The 22545-nt window shown below is 41.0% G+C and overlaps 1 protein-coding gene across 3 annotated transcripts in view; it reads left to right on the top strand.

The window, feature by feature from the left end:
* The first annotated feature begins 530 nt into the window (after nucleotides 1-530).
* The window catches only part of LOC120024086 (band 4.1-like protein 2), a 106746-nt gene continuing 84731 nt past the window's right edge, over nucleotides 531-22545 (top strand). For all 3 annotated transcript variants that reach the window (XM_038968211.1, XM_038968214.1, XM_038968213.1), the window contains exon 1: nucleotides 531-614. The gene's annotated coding sequence lies outside the window, so the exon portion shown is untranslated. The remainder of the gene's footprint in view (nucleotides 615-22545) is intronic.

Consider the following 22545-nt stretch of genomic DNA (forward strand, 5'->3'; position numbering starts at 1 on the left):
GGATGTCCAAACTATTATTCCACAATGTATAAAATAGCAAAAAGAAAGAAAAACCCTTGAATCAGTGAGTGTGTCCAGACTTTTGACTGGTACTGTAAGTCATCTGATGCTGCTGCTGTTGAACTTGGAACACATGACTCTGTGATACTAAATTGGGCCTATTTAAAAAATAAAATAATCTTTAGTCTGTTCAGATAAAAATGATCCTGTGTTGTTTCTGCTCCACATTGATTTCAAAATGAAACTGAAAGGCAATATTTCCAACCAAATATCATTGGATACTACTGTAAATGGAAAATCATTTCAATTACAATATATTTTCAGTAGTGGGAGCCACTTCACCACCCCAACACAACATGCAAATAATTTTAGGCCACCAATAGAAAACGCCGACATTTACAGACTGGTGGAGGATACCAATCACAATGCATTCTCTGATACGTGTGAAATGCCCAAGCCAATTAAATTGGAGAGGCACATGTATTTCTTTACTGGGTGGAGTTAGTGTATTATCGACAGTTGGATCTTCTCCCAGACAGATTTTGGTCTGGGAATTTCAATTTTTACGAGACCACTTTGTAAAAGCTTTTCTTATTTCATCTGAACTGTATCAGGTACGTTGATTTAACGTTATGGTGCTACCTAATTTGCACACAATTGGTAGAACGATAAAAGTGAGGTAAATAACTCCAGTTATTTTAAAACGCTACTTCCATCATTGTAGCCTGCTAGATAGTTAGCAATGCTATGTGGTAACGTTATCAAACATTTCAAACTTGTTTTCGCTTGTAACTAGTTAACTGGTAAGCTAGCAAGCCATGCAGTTAATAAACTAACTTTTTAAAAAGTATTGGAGCATCTCCAACTGTTCCTTGCAGAATAGGCCTTTTTCTCGGTTGCTTGTTAATGTTTAACGTTATCGACACCTTTTTGGATGTTAATTACCGGCCGTAACGAGTGTAAATGATGATACCAGTAGTTGCTCAGCGAAACTCCATATTTTGATACTATAACGCGTGGAGAACTGGTGAATGAGAGTTTGAATCAGAGCTTTCTTTCTGGGCGTTAGAGGTCTCAGGCAGAGATGCTGGCTAATTTTAAAATCAATGACTGTCAATTAGCGACTTGGTTCTCAAGTGCTACCAAACAATTGACAAAAGACAGCTAGCTGGCTTGCTCGCTAAATTTGACTAGTGCATCATTCGTGCCGTAACTATGTGAACAAGGGGTAGTTAATCCTCAATCATTTTGTAAAACCATCTGTGCATTGGTTGCGCCCCGCCCCCATTACCTTGTGTTGGAAGCTCCTGCAAGTTTCTCTAGCTAACGTTAATAATTGTCGACTTGACTGTGTTTCAGGATATGCCCAGCTAGGTTAAGTTTCAGTGGAGTAAATTATACCAACTATATAGCTCGCAGAGAATACTTAAAGCAAGAGTGCCAATGTTAGCAGCCCAACTCACGAGCGGATACTGCACTTGTTACATCGAGATTTTTTGAGATGGCATATAATTGTTGCTTGTTAGCTAACGTTAACTACGGTCGGCTTAAAGTTGGAGTTAGACATGGCGCATTGAATAAACAGGTTATCAATTCGTGACTTGGTTTTCTTTAGTGACTCACTCAAATCCTCAAACTTTCGAAAGTTGTCATGATTGCAGAAACGGCATGTACGGTCAGCGACCCACTACCAAAGTGTTTGTTTGATTTCACTAGCAAGCAGAAAGCTAGCGAAGTTAGCTGATTACAAACGCTATGCTTTCTAAAATGTCCATGTGTTACATTGTGTATAGCAATTGTTACATTGCTATACTCTTGTGGCCACTCCTGGCACAATCTTTATTTTGTTGTGGCTGTAGGATGGACGGCTACTAAACTAAAGTAGTAACTATGATGTTTTGTGATCGTTTTGTAACTTGGTAAGATCATGAATCTGGAACGTTGAGTAATTAAACATTTTTTCTCTCCCATCCCTCTCTGGTCTCTGTTTGACACTTCCAACCAAATCCATAGCATGCAATGACAGATGACTTGCCTTCAGCTCAAGGGGATGGCTCACTTGTGGCAGAACAAGCTGCATTGGAAGTGAGCCAAGTGTAATTTAAACCTCACCCATAGCATAACTACAGTGGTAGCCCCCACCTGCCACCTGCCATCTCCCTTTAACCTAAACCATAATCCATGTGTTTCTGTCAATTCCTGCAGTAAAGAAAAGGCTTTAGATGTCTTAAAATAAAAGCAGCAGGCATGCGTTGAGTTTTAAACTCCCTTGTAGCCCACATAGTTGCAACAACTAATATTTGAATACATGCTATCATGGTCAGAAATTGTGCTTATGTTGCAGTTTAGTTATTCCCTGAATCATATTGGTGTAATTACAGGCTGAAATGTTGCCTATACTTAGTTACCCATCCACATGACCCTATCATTTTAATTTGGGTCCATCTGAATGAAATGGGTTACACAATGGCAATCCAGACTATGGGAAATCTGCTTTGAGGTGTGCTTCCCAGTAGTACATGTTGATGTGTCATCAGGTGACCCAGTGTTCTCTCACTCGCACACATTAAACTTGGCGTGCTTGCAGGAGGAGAGTGTTTGATGTTAAATGGTGCTCTATAATGCCAGCAAGCATTGGGCCTAAACATCATTTAGAGTATACTCTTGAGATATTTATGATGAGATGCAATGCTAAGTCATGCTTCATGACTTGTCAATACTTCCGCCTGCAAATTACTTGCAAGTTCATTTGTTTGAAAGGATGAAAGTGAACACAGTGCCTCATTGTGGCTTTTGTCAGACGGCCTAATGAGACATGGTTAATTGTTTGGGGTTGCTTATCTCATAATTAGACGGTGGGTAGCATGGCAGTACACTGGACAGTGAGTTATTGTGTGAAGCTGCTGGTGCCTTGTCAGAGAGGGCCGTAGGTTTGGTAGTTGGCATATTGAGTGTGGGTGGGTTCCCTGGTTGAATTGTTGAACAGTCAACTATTTGAGTTTATTGAGCTTTATTAGTAAATAAGTCTAGAATTCTCTTTTTAATTAACCAGCAGGGATAGACTAGGCCACTTACTAGAAATAATGCCATGTTCCTGTGGCACAGAGTTGAACAGTCTTCATGGCACACTTAATTGTTAAACCTTTCAATGGGAAGTTATGGTACAACAAATCCTGGTTGTTTCTGGGGCTTTTGGGCCACACTGGACACAATCTAGAGAAATACAGACTTGCTTGAGGTATCTTGGGCTCCAGTTTGAATCCCAGAGCCGACAAGGGAAACATGTTATGTGCCCTTGAGCAAGGCACTTAACCCTAATTGCTCCAGGGTCACAGTTGATGATGGTTGACCCTGGCTGTGACCCCACTCTCCGCGGGTGTCTCAGGGAGAGTTAAGATATGCAAAAAGCACATTTCCAATTCACACATGAATACACACTTGTACATGTGTGAAATAGGACAACTATAAGCACCCACCAAATGATGTATTATTTGTTGTAAGGAATTGATGCTGATAACTGCTGTACTATTATCTATCCCCTGGCCAATGCTCCTGCAGCTTCAAGATTTCTTTCTTTGACATACTGTACCAGTCAAAAGTTTGGACACACCTACTCATTCAAGGCGTTTAATTTATTTTTACGATTTTCTACATTGTAGAATAATACTGAAGACCTCAACTATGAAATAACACAAGGAATCATGTAGTAACAAAGTGTTAAACAAATCAAAGTAGCTTTTCAAAGTAGCCACCCTTTGCCTTGACAGCTTTGCATTCTCTCAACCAGCCTCATGAGGAATGCTTTTTCAACAGTCTTGAAGAAGTTCACACATGTTGAGCACTTTTTGGCTGCTTTTCCTTTACTCTGCGGTCCAAACCATCTCAATTTAGTTGAGGGCGGGTGATTGTGTAGGCCAGGTCATTTGATGCAGCACTCGTCACTCTCCTTGGTCAAATAGCCCTTACACAGCCTGGAGGTGTGTTTTGGATTATTGTCCTGTTGAAAAAAAAATGATACTCCCACTAAGCGCAAACCAGATGGGATGGCATATTGCTGCAGAATGCTGTGGTAGCCATGCTGGTTAAGTGTGCCTTGAATTCTAAATAAATCAGACAGTGTCACCAGCAAAGCACCATCGCACCACCACCTCAATGCTTCACAGAGGAACCACACATGCGGCGATCATCCGTTCACCTACTCTGCGTCTCACAAAGACACAGCGGTTGGAACCAAAGATCGCAAATTTGCGGTCGTCAGACCAAAGGACAGATTTCCACTGGTCTAATGTCCATTGCTTGTTTTTCTTGGCCCACGCAAGTTTCTTCTTCTTAATGGTGTCCTTTAGAAGTGGTTTCTTTGCAGCAATTTGACCATGAGGGCCTGATTCACGCAATCTCCTTTGAACAGTTGATGTTGATGTCTCTGTTACTTGAATTCTGTAGCAGTTATTTAGGCTGCAATTTGAGGCTGGTAACACTAACTTATCAATCAATCACATTTATTTATAAAGCCCTTTTTACATCAGCCGATGTCACAAAGTGCTATACGGAAACGTAGCCTAAAACGGCAAACAATGCAGATGTAGAAGAACAGTGGCTAGGAAAACCTCCCTAGGAAGAAACCTGGAGGAACCAGGCTCTGAGGGGTGGCCAGTCCTCTTCTGGCTGTGCCGGGTTGAGATTGTGAAAGTACATGACCAAGATGTTCAAACGTTCATAGATGACCAGCAGAGTTTGATAATAATAATCAGTGGTTGTAGAGGGTGCAACAGGTCAGCACCTCAGGAGTAAATGTCAGTTGGCTTTTCATAGCCGAGCGTTCAGAGTAAGAGGCAGCAGGTGCGGTAGAGAGTTGAAAACAGCAGATCTGGGACAAGGTAGCACATCCAGTGAACAGGTCTGGGTTTTATAGCCGCAGAACAGTTGAAACTGGAGCAGCAGCACGACCAGGTAGACTGGGGAAAGCAAGGAGTCATCAGGCCATGTAGTCCTGAGGCATGGTCCTAGGGCTGACAGAGACACTATACCACACCCCGGACAGGGCCAACCAGGCCAGATATAAACCCACCCACTTTGCCAAAGCACAGCCCCCACACCACTAGAGGGATATCGTCAACCACCAACTTCCTACCCTGAGACAAGGCCGAGTATAGCCCACGACGATCTCTCCCATGGCACCAACCTGAGGGGGGCACCAAGCTGGACAGGAAGATCATGCCCCCCCCCCCTCCTAAGGACGGCATGGAAGAGTGCCAGTGACTCAGCCCCCGTATTAGGGTTAGAGGCAGAGAATCCCAGTGGAGAGAGAGGAACTGGCCAGGCAGAGACGGCAAGGGTGGTTCTTCGCTCCAGTGCCTTTCTGTTCACCTTCACACCCCTGGGCTAGACTATACTCAATCATAGGGCCTACTGAAGAAAGGAGTCTTCAATAAAGACTTAAAGGTTGAGACCGAGTCTGCGTCTCTCACATGGATAGGCAGACCATTCCATTAAAATGGAGCTCAATTGGAGAAATTCTAGGGACAATAAGGAGGCCTGCGTCTTGTGATCGTAGCGTACGTGTAGGTATGTACGGCAGGACCAAATCGGAAAGATGGTTAGGCGCAAGCCCATGTAATTCTTTGTAGGTTAGCAGTAAAACCTTGAAATCAGCCCTTGCCTTAACTGATTTTTTTATGTACTCCGACGCCCTTCGACTCCCCCCCCCCTCCACCTATCCAAGGACATCTAAGAGTCTTTTGGTTGGTTGTCCGAGAATTTGTAGCACAGCTTTTGATGATCCTTGGTTGGGATCTGAGCAGACTTTGTTGCAAACGTAATAAAATGGTGGTATGATTAGTCCAGGATTATGAGGAAAAACCTTAACTTCTTATGGCTGCAAGGGGCAGTATTGAGTAGCCAGTTAAATGGTGCCCATTTCAAACGGCCTCGTACTCAATTCTTGCTCGTACAATATGCATATTATTATTACTATTGGATAGAAAACACTCTAGTTTCTAAAACCGTTTGAATTATTTCTCTGAGTGAAACAGAACTCATTCTGCAGCACATTTCCTGACCAGGAAGTGGAATGTCAGAAATCGATGCTCTGTTCAACTTCCTGCCTATACATGGGCATGATACGTAAGAGTCTACGTACACTTCATACACCTTCCCCTGGTTGTCAAGAGGCGGTGAGAGAAGAAATTTCGTGTATCTTGGTCTGAGGTGGAATTAAAGCTCTTTGTATGACGTGACCGTCCATTTCCTGTTTCTGGAGCGCGCGAAAGGGGACATGGATTTGCCTTCTGTTTAGCTGTCGTTATGGACGACTAACATCTCCGGTTTAGATTTTATTTGATACATGTGACCATATCATCGTAAAGTATGTTTTTTCAATATAGTTTAATCAGATTATTGAATTTTTTTGGGGAGTTTTGCCGTGTTCCGTTCTCTGACTTTGTTGACGTTGGAGAGATCCGTGCCACTTGGCAAGTGCCCATGCTAAATGATGAGGGAAATTTGCCGTTCCAGATCCAAACAACGACTGTTCTGGACAAAGGACACCTTGTCCAACATTCTGACGGAAGATCACCAAAAGTAAGAAACATTTTATGATGCTATTTCTAATATCTGTCGTTCATGTGAACTGGTCGTTGGCGCCCAAGTGTTTCTGGCTATTGTGGCTACGCTAATATAACGCTACATTTTGTTTTCGCTGTAAAACATTTAATAAATCAGAAATATTGTCCTGAATCACAAGATGCCTGTCTTTCAATTGCTGTACACTATGTATTTTTCAGAAATGTTTTATGATGAGTAATTAGGTATTTGACGTTGGTGTCTGTAAATATTATGGCTGCTTTCGGTGCAATTTCTGACTGTAGCTGAAATGTAAACTATGATTTATACCTGAAATATGCAAATTTTTCGAACAAAACATATGCTATACAATAAATATGTTATCAGACTGTCATCTGATGAAGTTGTTTCTTGGTTAGTGGCTATTTATATCTTTATTTGGTCGAATTTGTGATAGCTACTGATGGAGTAAAAAACTGATGGAGTAAGAAAAGTGGTGTCTTTTGCTAACGTGGTTAGCTAATAGATTTACATATTGTGTCTTCCCTGTAAAACATTTTTAAAAATCGGACATGTTGGCTTGATTCACAAGATGTGTACCTTTCATATGCTGTATTGGACTTGTTAATGTGTGAAAGTTAAATATTTAAAAAAAATATCTTTTGAATTTCACGCCCTGCACTTTGAGCTGGCTGTTGTCATAAGTGTACCGACGTCGGGCTTGCACGCCAAACAGGTTAAGATCCACAATATTTATTCCACAGGACAAAACTAGGTCCAGAGTATGACTGTGGCAGTGAGTAGGTCCCGAGACATGTAGGACAAAACCAATAGAGTTGATGGCTCCGAAATCCTTTTGGAGCTGATCTGTGGACTTTTCCATGTGAATATTGAAGTCACCAAAAAGTAAAATATTTGCCATGTTTACAAGGTCCGATAGGAACTCAGTGAGCAACACTGTATATGGTCCAGGAGGCCTGTAAACAGTAGCTATAAAAGGTGATTGAGTTGGCTGCATAGATTTCATGATGAAAACGCAGGCTTTTTTCTTTATTTTTTTGTAAATTGAAATTTGGTATCGTAAATGTTAGCAACACCTCCGGGATGCGCGGGGGATATGGTCACTAGTGTAACCAGGAGGAGAGGCCTCATTTAACAGTCAATTAATCAGGCTTGAGCCATCCTTCAGTCAGGCCAATCACATCACGATTATGATCAGTGATTAGTTCATTGACTATAACTGCCTTGGAAGTGAGGGATCTAACATTAAGTAGCCCTATTTTAAGATGTGAGGTTTCACAATCTCTTTCAATAATGACAGGAATGGAGGAGGCCTTTATTCCAGTGAGATTGCTGAGGCGAACACTGCCATGTTTAGTGTTGCACAAACTAGATCGAGGCACAGACACGGTCTCAATGGGGAGAGCTGAGCTGACTACACTGTGCTTGTGGCAGACTTCACTAAGCTGGCATTCTCATTGTGGAGCCAAATCAAATGTATTTATAAAGCCTTTCTTACATCAGCTGATATATCAAAGTGCTGCACAGAAATCCAGCTTAAAACCCCAAACAGCAAGCAATGCAGGTGTCAAGCACGGTGGCATGAAACTCCCTAGGAAGAAACCTAGAGGAACCAGGTTGAGGGGTGGCCAGTCCTCTTCTGGATGTGCCGGGTGGAGATAGAACATGGCCAAGATGTTCATAGATGACCAGCAGGGTCAAATAATAATAGAGGAGTTAGAGCCCTGTCTATGTTCATATATAACATGAACTCCCCTCCAGCTAGGATGGAGTCCGTCACTCCTCAGCAGGCCAGGCTTGGTCCTGTTTGTGGGTGAGTCCCAGAAAGAGGGCCAATTATCTACAAATTCTTTCTTTTGGGAGCAATTGAGTTGTGAGACTCTGCTGTAGAACTCATCACTCCCCATAACTGGGAGGGGGCCATAGACAATTACTTGATGCCGACACATCTTTCTAGTTATCCTTTGCATCAGAGTTAACTCTGGGTTTTCCTTTCCTGTTGCGGTCCTCATGAGAGCCAGTTTCATCATAGCGTTTGATGGTTTTTGCGACTGCACTTCTTGAAATGTCCCGGATTAACTGACCTTCATGTCTTAAAGTAATAGACTGTCATTTCTCTTTGCTTATTTGAGCTGTTTTTGCCTTAACCTGTCTGGCACCGGGTTTCCGCTAGCGGAACTCCTCCCACATTCCACTGAAAAGGCAGAGCGCGAAATTCAAAAAATCTTTTTGAGAAATATTTAACTTTCACACATTAACAAGTCCCATACAGCAAATGAAAGATACACATCTTGTGAATCCAGTCAACATGTCCGATTTTTAAAATGTTTTACAGCAAACACCACATATATTTATGTTAGCTCACCACCAAATACAAAAAAGAACAGACATTTTTCACAGCACAGGTAGCATGCACAAAGCCAACCTAACTAACCAAGAAACAACTTCATCAGATGACAGTCTTATAACATGTTATACAATAAATCTATGTTTTGTTCGAAAAATGTGCATATTTGAGGTATAAATCAGTTTTACATTGCAGCTACCATCACAGCTACCGTCACAAATAGCACCGACGCAGCCAGAGTAATTACAGACACCAACGTCAAATACCTAAATACTCATCATAAAACATTTCTGAAAAATCGATGGTGTACAGCAAATTAAAGACAAACATCTTGTGAATCCAGCCAATATTTCAGATTTTTTAAGTGTTTTACAGCGAAAACACAATATAGCATTATATTAGCTTACTACAATAGCCTACCACACTACCGCATTCATTCATCAAGGCACGTTAGCGATAGCAATAGGCGCGATAGCGAATAAACCAGCAAAAGATATTAATTTTCACTAACCTTCATAAACCTTCATCAGATGACAGTCCTATAACATCAGGTTATACATACTTATGTTTTGTTCGAAAATGTGCATATTTAGAGCTGAAATCAGTGGTTATACATTGTGCTAACGTAGCATCTTTTTCCCAGAATGTGCGGATATTTTTATGACCCTCAACTATTCTGACCAAATAACTATTCATAAACGTTACTAGAAAATACATGTTGTATAGGAAATGATAGATACACTAGTTCTTAATGCAATCGCCGTGTTAGAATTCTAAAAATAACTTCATTACGACATCCAGCTTAGTTATAGCGAGAGCGTGCCCAAAATCTGGGCGCAAACTACTAGTACAACATGTTCGACAGATATATGAAATAGCATCATAAAATGGGTCCTACTTTTGATGATCTTCCATCAGAATGTTGTACAAGGGGTCCTTTGTCCAGAACAATCGTTGTTTGGTTTTAGAATGTCCTCTTCTCCAGTCAATTAGCACGGAAAGCTAGCAAAGTAGCGCGAAGCTCTCCTTCCTGAACAAAGGCACACAACGCAACACGCCTAACGTCCCGAATAAATTTCAATAATCTAATAAAACTATATTGATAAAACATACTTTACGATGATATTGTCACATTTATCAAATAAAATCAAAGCCGGAGATATTAGTCGTCTATAACGACAGCTCTTCAGAAGGCAATACCAGGTCCCTTCGCGCGCGCTCCAGAAAACAGGAAACTGGTGACACGTCATACAAAGAGCTTTTATTCGACCCCAGATCAAGTTATACACTCCATTTCTTCTCTCACTGCCTGTCGACATCTAGTGGAAGACGTATGAAGTGCATGTATACTAATAAATATCAAGGACATTTATAGGCAGGCCCTAGAACAGAGCATCGATTTCAGATTTTCCACTTCCTGTCAGGAAGTTTGCTGCAAAATGAGGTCTATTTTACACATAGATATAATTCAAACGATTTTAGAAACTAGAGTTTTCTATCCAATAGTAATAATAATATGCATATTGTACGAGCAAGAATTGAGTACGAGGCCGTTTAAATTGGGCACGATTGTCCCCCAAAGTGAAAACAGCGCCCTCTGTCCTCAACAGGTTAATATGGACTTTACCTTTTACTAAATAGGGCTTTCTTCTGTATAACCACCCCTTTCTTGTCACAACACAACTGATTGGCTCAAACACATTAAGAAGGAAATGCATTTCGCAAAGTAACTTAAGGCACACCTGTTAATTGAAATGCATTCCAGGTGACTACCTCATGAAGCTGGTTGAGAGAATGCCAAGTGTGTGCAAAGCTGTCATCAAGGCAAAGGGTGGCTACTTTGATTCAACACTTTTTAATTATGACATGATTCCATGTGTGATTTCATAGTTTTGTCTTCACTATGATTCTACAATGTAGTAAATTGTAAGAATACAGAAAGATCCTTGAATGAGTTGGTGTCAACTTTTGACTGGTACTGTATGTCTTTGAGCACATGCAGTACTAACATTTACAAGTATATAATAATTTAAACTGGAATCATGCTGTATCGGATTTAGCCTATGACTGTGGCTTAGGGTTAACACTTAGCTAATGGTCCATTAGCTTTAAGACGTTGAAACGTCTCTGTAGTGTATGGGAGGGTGAGCCAGAAGCTACAGCATAGGGTATTTGTTAGACTATTTCAGGCAAAGAGCATGAGTTCCTTTCAAATTACATCGAGATGGTATGAGGTGGCAACTGTCCCCTTTCCTCTGTTCAGTACCTCAGAAGGACTGTAAACGTGTTCCATCTTCTGTGTACTTTACCATCAATGACATTGTGTAGTCATGTGTGCAGTCCTCTTCACTGATCCTGCCTCCCCCCACGTGTTTGGACTTATCTGTGTTGTAGGCTAAATGTAGAATTCAGTAAGACCCCTGTTGAACAGGTTTTCAACTTTACTTTCTGAGTAGTCTCACTAACCATTCAAATATTGGCACATTGCCAGCTGTCAGATCGAACACTGATATGCCAATTCTAAATTGTTGTAAAAGAGAAAGAAATACCAGAGCTCTGAAATGTCAGCCTCATACTGTCACTACAGGTAAGTACCTCAGATTGTGATTGGACAAAAGTGAGGTGGGGATTTACTCCAACATTGGGTCTTGTGGTGAGCTTCCTGTTGGAACAGACCACTCTACGTGTCACTCAGTCTCCTAATTGTGCTGCCCACTGTGAGAGATTGCTTAACCATTCGGAAGGGTTATGGGAACATCCCGCTTTTAGAGTACTGTGCTCCCGACTTCCTGCCTTGGCCACTGTTTTTCCACAGGGATTGTCAGTGGTTTAGGCTCATATGGAATCACTCAACAAATAAAGATCGCAAACTCTGCAACACCAACTCTGTTGATTCTCAGTTTCATATTGAGCAATTTTCAAAGATGACCTTTCCAATCCAACACAAGGCTTTTGATTCCGTCACCTTCAAAGCGCCATACAATTCTCTCAACTATACTCGTTTGCAACAAGTTGGGTTCATAGATGGAGCAAAACAAAATTCAACCGTGACCCGAAATTACTTGCGCTAGTAGTACGCCACCATGTCGCAGCTTATCTCAGAAGCTGCACTACCAGCCCTTTGAATGGCACAATAAATGCAATTTTCTGCTCATTACTGAGGAAAGGGGGAGTTTCCTATCTCCTAGCAAGTGTCCTGCTTTGAAACAGCACAGGGGGGGGGGAAATTCCCCTTAATTGGGTGCCTGTGGCTTGGCACCCTACCAAACATAGTTAAAAAGAGATTATCTGCAGGAGTCCAATTTTGCAGCAAGGGCTTGCCATGTCAGTAAGGCAGAGGTAATTTGGACTTGTCTTGGAATCTAGGCACATTTGTCTTAGAAAAAATAAAGTTGCATTCTTTACAAATTTACAGCACCCCTGGGGCGTTGAGGTCCAATTGTGTTGCATTTTTAGTTGTGGCGATACACAAGTGTTTTGCCCCATGGTAAGGGATTTTGCTGCAAGATTTTATTTATATATATATTTATTATGTCTTAGATGTAGGTTTCAAAGTTGGGAAACATTAGTTTAATGAAATACAGCTTTTGAATTTGCACAACAATTAGTGAAGGCTGAGGCACAGGTGTTCTTCAATCCCTCCTAGTTATATGCTCCTCTGGAGCCCTCTGTCCACACCCCTTCAAATGTGTGGATTTGACTATTTCAGCCACACCGTTGCAAACGGGTTTATAAAATCGAGCACACAGCCATGCAGTCTTCATAGACTAACATTGGCAGTAGAATGTCCTTACTGAAGAGCTCAGTGACACGTTGGAAACTTGGCGTCCTATAACAAGTCAGTTTGTCAAATTTCTGCCCTGCTAGAGTTCCCTGGTCAACTAAGTTATTTTATTTATTTTTTTTATGTATTTTTTTTATCTCGCCTTTATTTAACCAGGTAGGCTAGTTGAGAACAAGTTCTCATTTACAACTGCGACCTGGCAAAGATAAAGCAAAGCAGTTTGACACACACACAACAACAGTTACACATGGAATAAACATATATATATATATATATATATATATACATACAGTGTGTGCAAATGAGGTAAGGCAATAAATAGGCCATGGTTGCGAAGTAATTACAATATACTAATTAAACACTGTAGAGATACTGGGGTGCAAAGGAGCAAGAAATAAATGCAGTATGGGGATGAGGTAGTTGGATGGCCTAGGTGCAGTGCTTTGTGAGCTGATGTTTAAAGTTAGTCAGGGAGATCGAAGTCTCCAGCTTCAGTGATTTATTTTATTTTTTTATTTAATTTATTATTTTTTTTAGCAGTTCGTTCCATTCATTGGCAGCAGAGAACTGGAAGGAATGGCGGCGCAACGAGGAATTGGCTTGAGGGTGACCAGTGAGATATACCTGCTGGAACGAGCGCTACGGCTGCGTGCTGCTATGGTGACCTGTGAGCGTGTCCTGCGTATTTATATATTTGTCATTATTACAAATACATTTAAAAAAATCATCCGATTTAATCGGTATCGGCATTTTTGGTCCTCCAATAATCGGTATCTGCGTTGATAAATCATAATCGGTCGACCTCTAGATCCTGTTTTTGTTGCCTGTGTATGTTTGATACTGATTCCATTAGCACCAAGCCTCACGCAACATGTCAAGTAAACGATTGCACAAATGCGGCTGTTTTTTAAATCTTTGCTTTTCTGTAATAAAGGCTTTACACTTTTTCGTAAGAACAGCCTCTTCGTTATTTATTTAGTGGTTACTCTGTTCCATGTTGTTGGGAAAATAATATTTATAATAACGCTGCTTATTACTATTATAATGTCATTAGCAGGCTTAGTATAGCAGCATTGTATAACCACCATTGAGGTTTAGGCCTAAGAGCGCATCCTGTTTAGTCTTAATACCATATCTTACTTAGGCCTATATTTCAATACTTTTATAGGCTACTGTATCAATCATTCGTTCATCACACAGCATACAAGTCATAAATGATTTGAAATGCAGTCAAGGATTTTAGTTTTGAAATAGTGTGCCTTGAATAATTTACTTAACCTGTCTGGCACCAGTGGGATGGTAGCGTCCCACCTCGACAACAGCAAGTGAAATTGCAGGGCGCTAAATTCAAAACTACAGAAATCCCATAATACATATTCCTCAACATACAAGTATTATACACCATTTTAAAGAAACTTCTTGTAAATCCAACCTCCGTGTCTGATTTCAAAAAGGCTTTACGGCGAAAGCACACCACACGATTATGGTAGGTCAGCGCCTAGTCACAGAAAACCATACAGCCATTTTCCAACCTAGGAGAGGTGTCACAAAAGTCCGAAATAGCGTTAAAATTAATCACTTACCTTTGATCTTCATCTGGTGGCACTCCCAGGTCTCCATGTTAGACAAATGTTTGTTTTGTTCGATAAGGTCCCTCTATGTCCAAAAACCTCCGTTTTGTTGTGTGCGTTTAGTTCAGTAATCCAAAGGCACAATGCGCGCTCTCAACATCCAGACGAAAAATTTGAAAAAAGTACAATAAAAGTTTGTAGAAACATGTCAAACGATGTTTAAAATCAATCCTCAGGTTGTTTTTGTCATAAATAATCAATATTTCAACTGGACAAAAGCTTCGTCAATAGAAAAGGAGAAACAAAGGCGCGCTCCTGTTCACGTGCTTGGCTCATGTCTGGAAATTTCCACTGTCCACTCATTGAAAGTGCTGTATCTCCCTCATTTTCAGAGTAAAAGCCTAAAACAAGGCCTAAAGACTGGCCACATGTAGAGGAAGCCATAGAGATCGTGAACTGGGTCCTAAGTCTTTGTATGGTGGATAGGCTTTCAATGGAAAAACGGCCTTTCAAAATTATAGTACTTCCTGGATGGATTTTCCTCCAGGTTTTCGCCTGCCATATCAGTTCTCTTATACTCACACATTATTTTAACAGTTTTGGAAACTTTAGAGTTTTCTATCCAAATCTACTAATTATATGCATATCCTAGCTTCTGGGCCTGAGTAGCAGGCAGTTTAATTTGGGCACGCTTTTCATCCCAAATACAGAATGCTGCCCCCTAGTGAAGTGAAACAATAAACTGTACTATTTTGGAAATTGCATTCACAAATGAATGTGTCTGTTTTTAGTCTTTGCTGTAATAAAGGCTTAACAAAACTTTACTACAGACTCTCTGGTATGCGTATACTTGGTTTTTACTGTCAGAAATTATATTGTAATCTATACAGTACCTGTTTGACACACACAATATTCAGTCTTTTCTTGCTCTCCAGTATTCTCCACAACTAGTCACATTTTGTTCCACACATCAGACTTCCCCTTTACCTGAGCAACCTATAAATATTCCACCGTTTCGAGTTTATTTTTCACGTTCTCTGCATCCATTTTGCCGTTACGGTGTTCAGAGTTTATAACTAATTTATTGATGTGCTATAGGCACGGCCTGCCCGTTCATTAGGCGGCTGACTAGGGCGGCATTTTCTGAGCTAAACTGATCAAGACTCACCACCAACAGACAACCTCACATTCTGCCCAAAACAATGACCATTTCTCTCAACCAGGGCCATATGGGCTTTTTAAGTGAGTGCTGATGACGCCCTTTGATAAGCAGTGCCCACTTCGACAAAGGCAGGGGCTCAAAATATTTGCTTGTCCGTTCCCAGCGCGCCTCTCCAGGGTGCTGTGGGAGAGACACATTTCTGCAGCGCTCCACCGTTCAGTCCAAAAAATTATCTTACATAAATCATGTAACCAATATGGTAGAAAGAGTGTGGCCTTTTCTGTAGCCTACAGGCTAGAGAGAAAATGTATGACAATGTAATGACACGAATAATACTAGTCCCGTGCGAATCGACATCCCTGTGTTTTGAGAGAAATGTTTGAGTTTGACAAGTGTTGCTCACGGTTTGAGCAAGAAAACAATAACTGATTTGATAAATTGAACTAAGTGCTGCGTATTAACCATATATGAATAGGCTACATGTAGGCCAATCAACTTTCACAGTGAATGCGTTTTGTTAGGTATTGTGCATATTCTGGAGTAATGAATCACACTTCTCCCTCTGGCAGACCGACGCCAGGAGAAGGCTGCCTGCCCGAGTCCATTGTGCCAACTGTAAAGTTTGGTGGAGGAGGGAAAATGGTGGCTGTTTTTCATGATTTTGGCTTCACCCCTTAGTTCCAGGGAAGGAGAATCTTAAGATTACAGCATACAATGACATTCTAGACGGTTCTGTGCTTCCAACTTTGTGGCAACAGTTTGGGGAAGGACCTTTCCTGTATCAGCATGACAATGCCCCTGTGCACAAAGTGAGGTTCATACAGAAATGGTTTGTTGAGATCAGTCTGGAAGAAGTTGACTGGCCTGCACAGAGCCCTGACCTCACCCCATCAAACACCTTTGGAATTAATTGGAAGGCTGACTGCGAGTAAGGTCTAATCGCCTGACATCAGTGCCCGATCTCACTAATGCTCTTGTGGATGAATGGAACCAAGTCCTTGCAACGATGTTATAACATCTAGTGGAAAATCTTCCCAGAAGAGTGGAGGTTATTCTTTCAGCAAAGGGGGACCAACTCCATATTAATGCCCCTGATTTTGGTATGGTATGTTTGACGGTGTTTTATATATATATATCTATATCTATCACACACTACATGACCAAAAGTATGTTGGTGTAGCCTACATATCAGTGTCTCCTGCTGGGTGTCCTGCAGGATGGTGAAGCAGTGACGAAACCCCAAGCTGTATAAACAAGATGTTTAGGCAGTGTAAGCCGCTCTACTTCTGGTTACTGGGGCAGCAGCACTGGAAAATCATGAGAATGCCCTGTCGCTTCCCACTTTTCCCATCAGGAAAATGTCTGCGCCACTGATTTCCGCTTCTGTATGGGGAATTCAAGTGATGATCACAGCAGACTATCCTTCCGAGGGTCGTCTCTGGCTGTCTGAAATGTGTCCGTCCCAACCGTGGAATACTAATTGGAGCCGTGTTCACAGCCCCTTGTTGTATCCTCCACCACTACAAGTAGCCCGTGCCAAACGGAGGGATCCTCAAGAGCTTTAATCCACTATTAGCAGATAGTGCTATCTTTCTCAACCCCAGCTAAAGAGAAATAGATGGAAGTTATTGACCGCTCTTATTAGCCCACAGATTTAGCTGGATTGATTATTCTAAGGAGCCTGATTTAAGATGCTGAAGGATTTGTTTGTAGTGCGGAATTGTGAGTTTGCGTGTCAAAAGAGAACTTTGAAATGCCTTCAAAAGGTAAACACCGCTTGGACTCCCCATAAGCCATGATAATGTAAATCACACCGGGAGGATGTTCTTTAAACTGCGGAGTTCTGTTTTCCATACCCTTTAGTTAGACACAAATGCCCATGTGTTCATGCTGGAGAGGGAGAGATAAAGGAATGGGGATTAGCGGATGAGACTGAAAACGGCCAGGCCTGAGTGGGACGGATGGAGTGTCACCACGTCAGACTTCCTGTTACCCCGGGCCTGCTCTGCGGGGACAAAGTTCACAGGGCTGTTTAGGGCAGATTGCAGGAGGTGCCGATGGCTCTTCTCTGGAAAACAAACATGGCCCCTAACTATGACGACTAAGCGCTGGCCTGGCGGAACAGGCTGCTGCTCTGCTACGGTCCTCCTGTGCAGTCACACACTTTATTTGAGTGTAACGAATACTTTGTTTTGCCAAAAAACAGGGATTTCCTGCAAAAACTGCTGGTGAGGTAAGTGTATATTAAAACGGATTATGGGAACATTTTTCAGTTTGGTGTTTTACTGTCATCAGAGCCAAGAACAAGTCTAAACACCTGATATTTATTTTAAATTATTTATATCACTAGTATTTTTGAAAGTGTGTCGTTGTCTTTTCTTTTTTATATATATATATATATATATAATTTTTGTGCTAGTTGGCTGTACCTGCACCAAAACACCCTTTTTCCTTCATAACTTTTTTTTTTAAATGGGGAGACACATTTTTTCCAGTATTTTTATTTCCATGATTGATCAACTTGTTTTCTCATGGCTCTCTTGTCCCTCTGTAGCAGACATATGGTGAGCAATATGTTTGGAACATCGATTCTAAATTTAAGTCACAGTATCTTATCGCAATACATAGAATCTTGAGAATCGCAATAATTATCGTATCGTGATATTGTATTGCAAGGTCCCTGGCCATTCCCAGCCCTATGTAGTAGGCTGACAAACTAGAATAGAAGTAAAAAGCCTTGCCTAAACTTCATTTTGTTCAAAGCCATCACTTATATATCAGGGTGTCCGTTAGGAAAATGTGGCACCGGACATTTGACCGGCAACATTTTTAATTTACCTGACAGTTGAGAAATCTGCAGGACCATATGCATTGGGTGCGTAACCTGATTAGGGCGTCCACTAACGGTGCTCAGAATTACAGAAATACTTTTAGATTCGGTTAATTCATATTAACAGAACATGCAAGTTGAGGATGCAATCATGTGCGGTCCTTCATACCAAATTATGATGCACACTTTGAAGACGTTAAAACAAATGTCCATGTTTTAGTTTTCCTCAGCCACCAAGATGAGTAATGAACAGCAATATCATTAGCCTATGTCATCAATCTAGTAGAACATTTTAGGGGGTTAGATCAGCTTTAATATTGCAGATTGTGGCTTCTATCAATATAAAATATAAACGCAAAATGCAACAATTGCAACTTTTTTTTTTTTTTTGCTGAGTTACAATTCATATGAGGAAATCGGTAAATTTGAAATAAATAAATTGTGCGCTAATCTATGGATTTCACATGACTGGGAATTTGGATATGCATCTGGTCACAGTTGCCTTTAAAAAAAAAAAGGGCTTCAGGTGCTCTTAAAACTTCTTGTCAATAGGGGGGTGCTGTTTTCACTTTGGAAAAAATCGTGCCCAAATTAAACTGCGTCGTACTCTATTCTAGATCATATTATTATTACTATTGGATAGAAAACACTCTGAAGTTTCTAAAACTGTTTGAATTATATCTGTGAGAAAAACGGAACTCATTTTGCAGCACACTTCCATACAGGAAGTGAAAAATCTGAAAACGATGCTCTGTTCCAGGGCCTGCCTATTCAATTGCCTTATATTTATCGATATGCATGCACTTCATACGCCTTCCACTAGATGTCAACAGGCAGTGGAAGGTGGAATGGGGTGTCTAGCTTGATCTGAGGCCGAACAAGAGCTTTTGGAGTGACAGGTCTGGAAATTTCTTTGTCTTCTCTGGCGCACGAAGTACGTTGACATTGTCTTCTGATAAGCGTTCGGTATACACGGCGGATATCTCCGGCTCTGATTTTATTTGATACATGTGATAATAACATCATTGTAGTTTTTTTTCAACCGAGTTTTATCAGTTTATTCAATGTTGATTGGGACTTTTGGAATTTTCCGTTCTTTGCGTCAAGAGAAGATGGGCATGTTCGCGCCACATGGCTAGCTAAGGTTGCTAATTCGACAGAAGAAATGGACATTCTAAAACCAAACAACGATTTATTCTGGACCAAGGACTCCTTGTACAAGATTCTAATGGAAGCTCAGCAAAAGTAAGAACAATTTATGATATTTCGTATTTCTGTAGAAAATGTTGATTCCTATTCTCTGCCGTTTTTGGAGCGCTGTCTCGCAATAACGCAAGCTGTTTGTTATTTTTAAAAATCTAACACGGCGGTTGCATTAAGAACCAGTGTATCTTTCATTTGCCATACAACAAGTATTTTTATGTAAAGTTTATGATGAGTTCTTTGTCAGATTTAGGTGAGTGTCCAAAATAGCTCCGGACATTCTGGTGAATCGATGCTACATATTCACAATGTATAACCACGGTCTGCAGCTCTAAATATGCACATTTTCGAACAAAACATAAGTGTATTGTATAACCTGATGTTATAAGACTGTCATCTGATGAAGTTGGTCAAGGTTAGTGATTAATTTTATATCTTTTGCTGGTTTTTGCGATAGCTACCTTTTGCGGTGAATAAATGCATTTGTGTGTTTGGCTATTGTGGTAAGCTAATATAATTCTATATTGTGTTTTCGCTGTAAAACACTTAAAAAATCGGAAATATTGGCTGGATTCACAAGATGTTTATCTTTCATTTGCTGTACACCAAGTATTTTTCATAAATGTTTTACGATGAGTATTTATTTATTTCACGTTGCTCTCTGTAATTATTCTGGCTGCTTTGGTGATATTTTTGATGGTAGCTGCAATGTAAAACTATGATTTATACCTCAAATATGCACATTTTTCGAACAAAACATGAATGTATTGTATAACATGTTATAAGACTGTCATCTGAAGTTGTTTCTTGGTTAGTGACTAATTATATCTCTATTTTGTCGGTTTTGTGATAGCTACCTATGCGGTAGAAACATGGTGAAAATATGCGGTTGAGTCTTTGGCTATTGTGGTTAGCTAATAGAAATACATATTGTGTTTTCGCTGTAAAACGTTTTAAAAATCGGAAATGATGGCTGGATTCACAAGATGTTTATCTTTCATTTGCTGTATTGGACTTGTGATTTCATGAAAATTATATGATATCCCTGTCCCGTTAGGCTAGGCTATGCTAGTCAGCTTTTTTGATGAGGAGGATCCCGGATCCGGGAGAGAGAAGTGGTAGAGGTTAATGGTATTTGTGTGCATTTAAAATCGCTAAAATGCAATTGTGTTCATTGTCCGTAGCTTATGCCTGCCCATACCGTAACCCCACCGTCACCATGGGGCACTTTGTTCACAAGGCTGACATTAGCAAACCACTCACCCACACACCATACACGTGGTTTTGAGGCTGGTTGGACGTACTGCCAAATTCTCTAAAACGTCAGATGGCTAAAATGGCTAAAACTTATGGTAGAAAAATGAACATTCAGTTTTCTGGCAATGGCTCTGGTGGACATTCCTGCAGTCAGCATGCCAATTGCACGCTCACTCAACTTGAGGCATCTTTGGCGTTGTGTGACACAACTACACATTTTAGAGTGGCCTTTTATTGTCCCCAGCACAAGGTTCACCTGTGTAATGATCATGCTCTTTTAATCAGCTTCTTGCTATGCGACACCTGTCAGGTGAAAGGATTATCTTGCCAAATACTTGCCCACTAACAGGGATGTAAACAGCAAGCGGTACCGGAGCGCCAAGTCTGAGGTCCAAAAGGCTTAACAGCTTCTACACCCAAGCCATAAGACCCCTGACCAGCTAATCAAAGGGTTACCCAGAACCCTCTTTTACGCTGTTGCTACTGTTTATTATCTATGCATAGTCACTAACTCTACATGTACATATTAACTCAACTAACTGGTTCCCCCGCACATTGACTCTGTACCAGTACCCCCTGTATATTTCCTCGCTATTGTTATTTTACTGCTGCCTTTTTAATTATTTGTTACTATTTCTTTATTTTTAATTTTTTTTACGTAACCCCCCCCCCCCGAACATTTCAAAATAAATAAGTGCTGAAAACTCAATTTTTTTTAAAAGAAGATGGAGAGGAAGGAAAAATACTGTTTTGAAACAGCTAGCTGTGATACAATATTGTAAAATAATGTCCCGATGTGTAAATATCGTTTAGATACAATTTGACTTTTTTTTTAATGGTTTCTCATTTTGTTCTTGACCAAAGTTGAACCCTATTTAAGGGAATACATTTGTTTTTCAAGGAAGCTCTCAGAATAATAAAGTTGTGGTGTAATTCCTGGTGTGTGTTTCCAAGGGAACCCCCGTGCACCTGTGCAGAGATGACCTCCACGTGGCCCCTTGGGAGGACTCATCTCCGTGGCTCAATGCAATAATGGGAGATGAAAAGGGAATTTAGCGAAGGACCATGGGCATTTATAATTGATTTGTATTATTCAGATTTGGAACACTCAGCCATTCAGAGAGAATAAAGGGGGAATGGGCGGGCTTGTAGGGCGCACAGTCAGCCTGTATTACTGTTTAAACACAGCACACTGGAGCTCTCTCCACATCAAATCAAATTTATTTATATAGCCCTTTGTACATCAGCTGATATCTCAAAGTGCTCTACAGAAACCCAGCCAAAAACCCCAAACAGCAAGCAATGCAGGTGTAGAAGCATGGTGGCAAGGAAAAACTCCCTAGAAAGGCCAAAACCTAGGAAGAAATCTAGAGAGGAACCAGGCTATGAGGGGTGGCCAGTCCTCTTCTGGCTGTGCCGGGTGGAGATTATAACAGAACATGGCCAAGATGTTCAAATGTTCCTAAATGACCAGCATGGTCAAATAATAATCACAGTAGTTGTCGAGGGTGCAGCAAGTCAGCACCTCAGGAGTAAATATCATTTGGCTTTTCATAGCCGATCATTAAGAGTATCTCTACCGGTCCTGCGGTCTCTAGAGAGTTGAAAACAGCAGGTCTGGGACAGGTAGCACGTCCGGTGAACAGGTCAGGGTTCCATAGCCGCAGGCAGAACAGTTGCAACTGGAGCAGCAGCACGGCCAGGTGGACTGGGGACAGCAAGGAGTCATCATGCCAGGTAGTCCTGAGGCATGGTCCTAGGGCTCAGGTCCTCCGAGAGAAAGAAAGAGAATTAGAGAGAGCATACTTA

Source organism: Salvelinus namaycush, chromosome 29 (assembly GCF_016432855.1).
Source record: "Salvelinus namaycush isolate Seneca chromosome 29, SaNama_1.0, whole genome shotgun sequence".
Classification (NCBI taxonomy): Eukaryota; Metazoa; Chordata; class Actinopteri; order Salmoniformes; family Salmonidae; genus Salvelinus; species Salvelinus namaycush.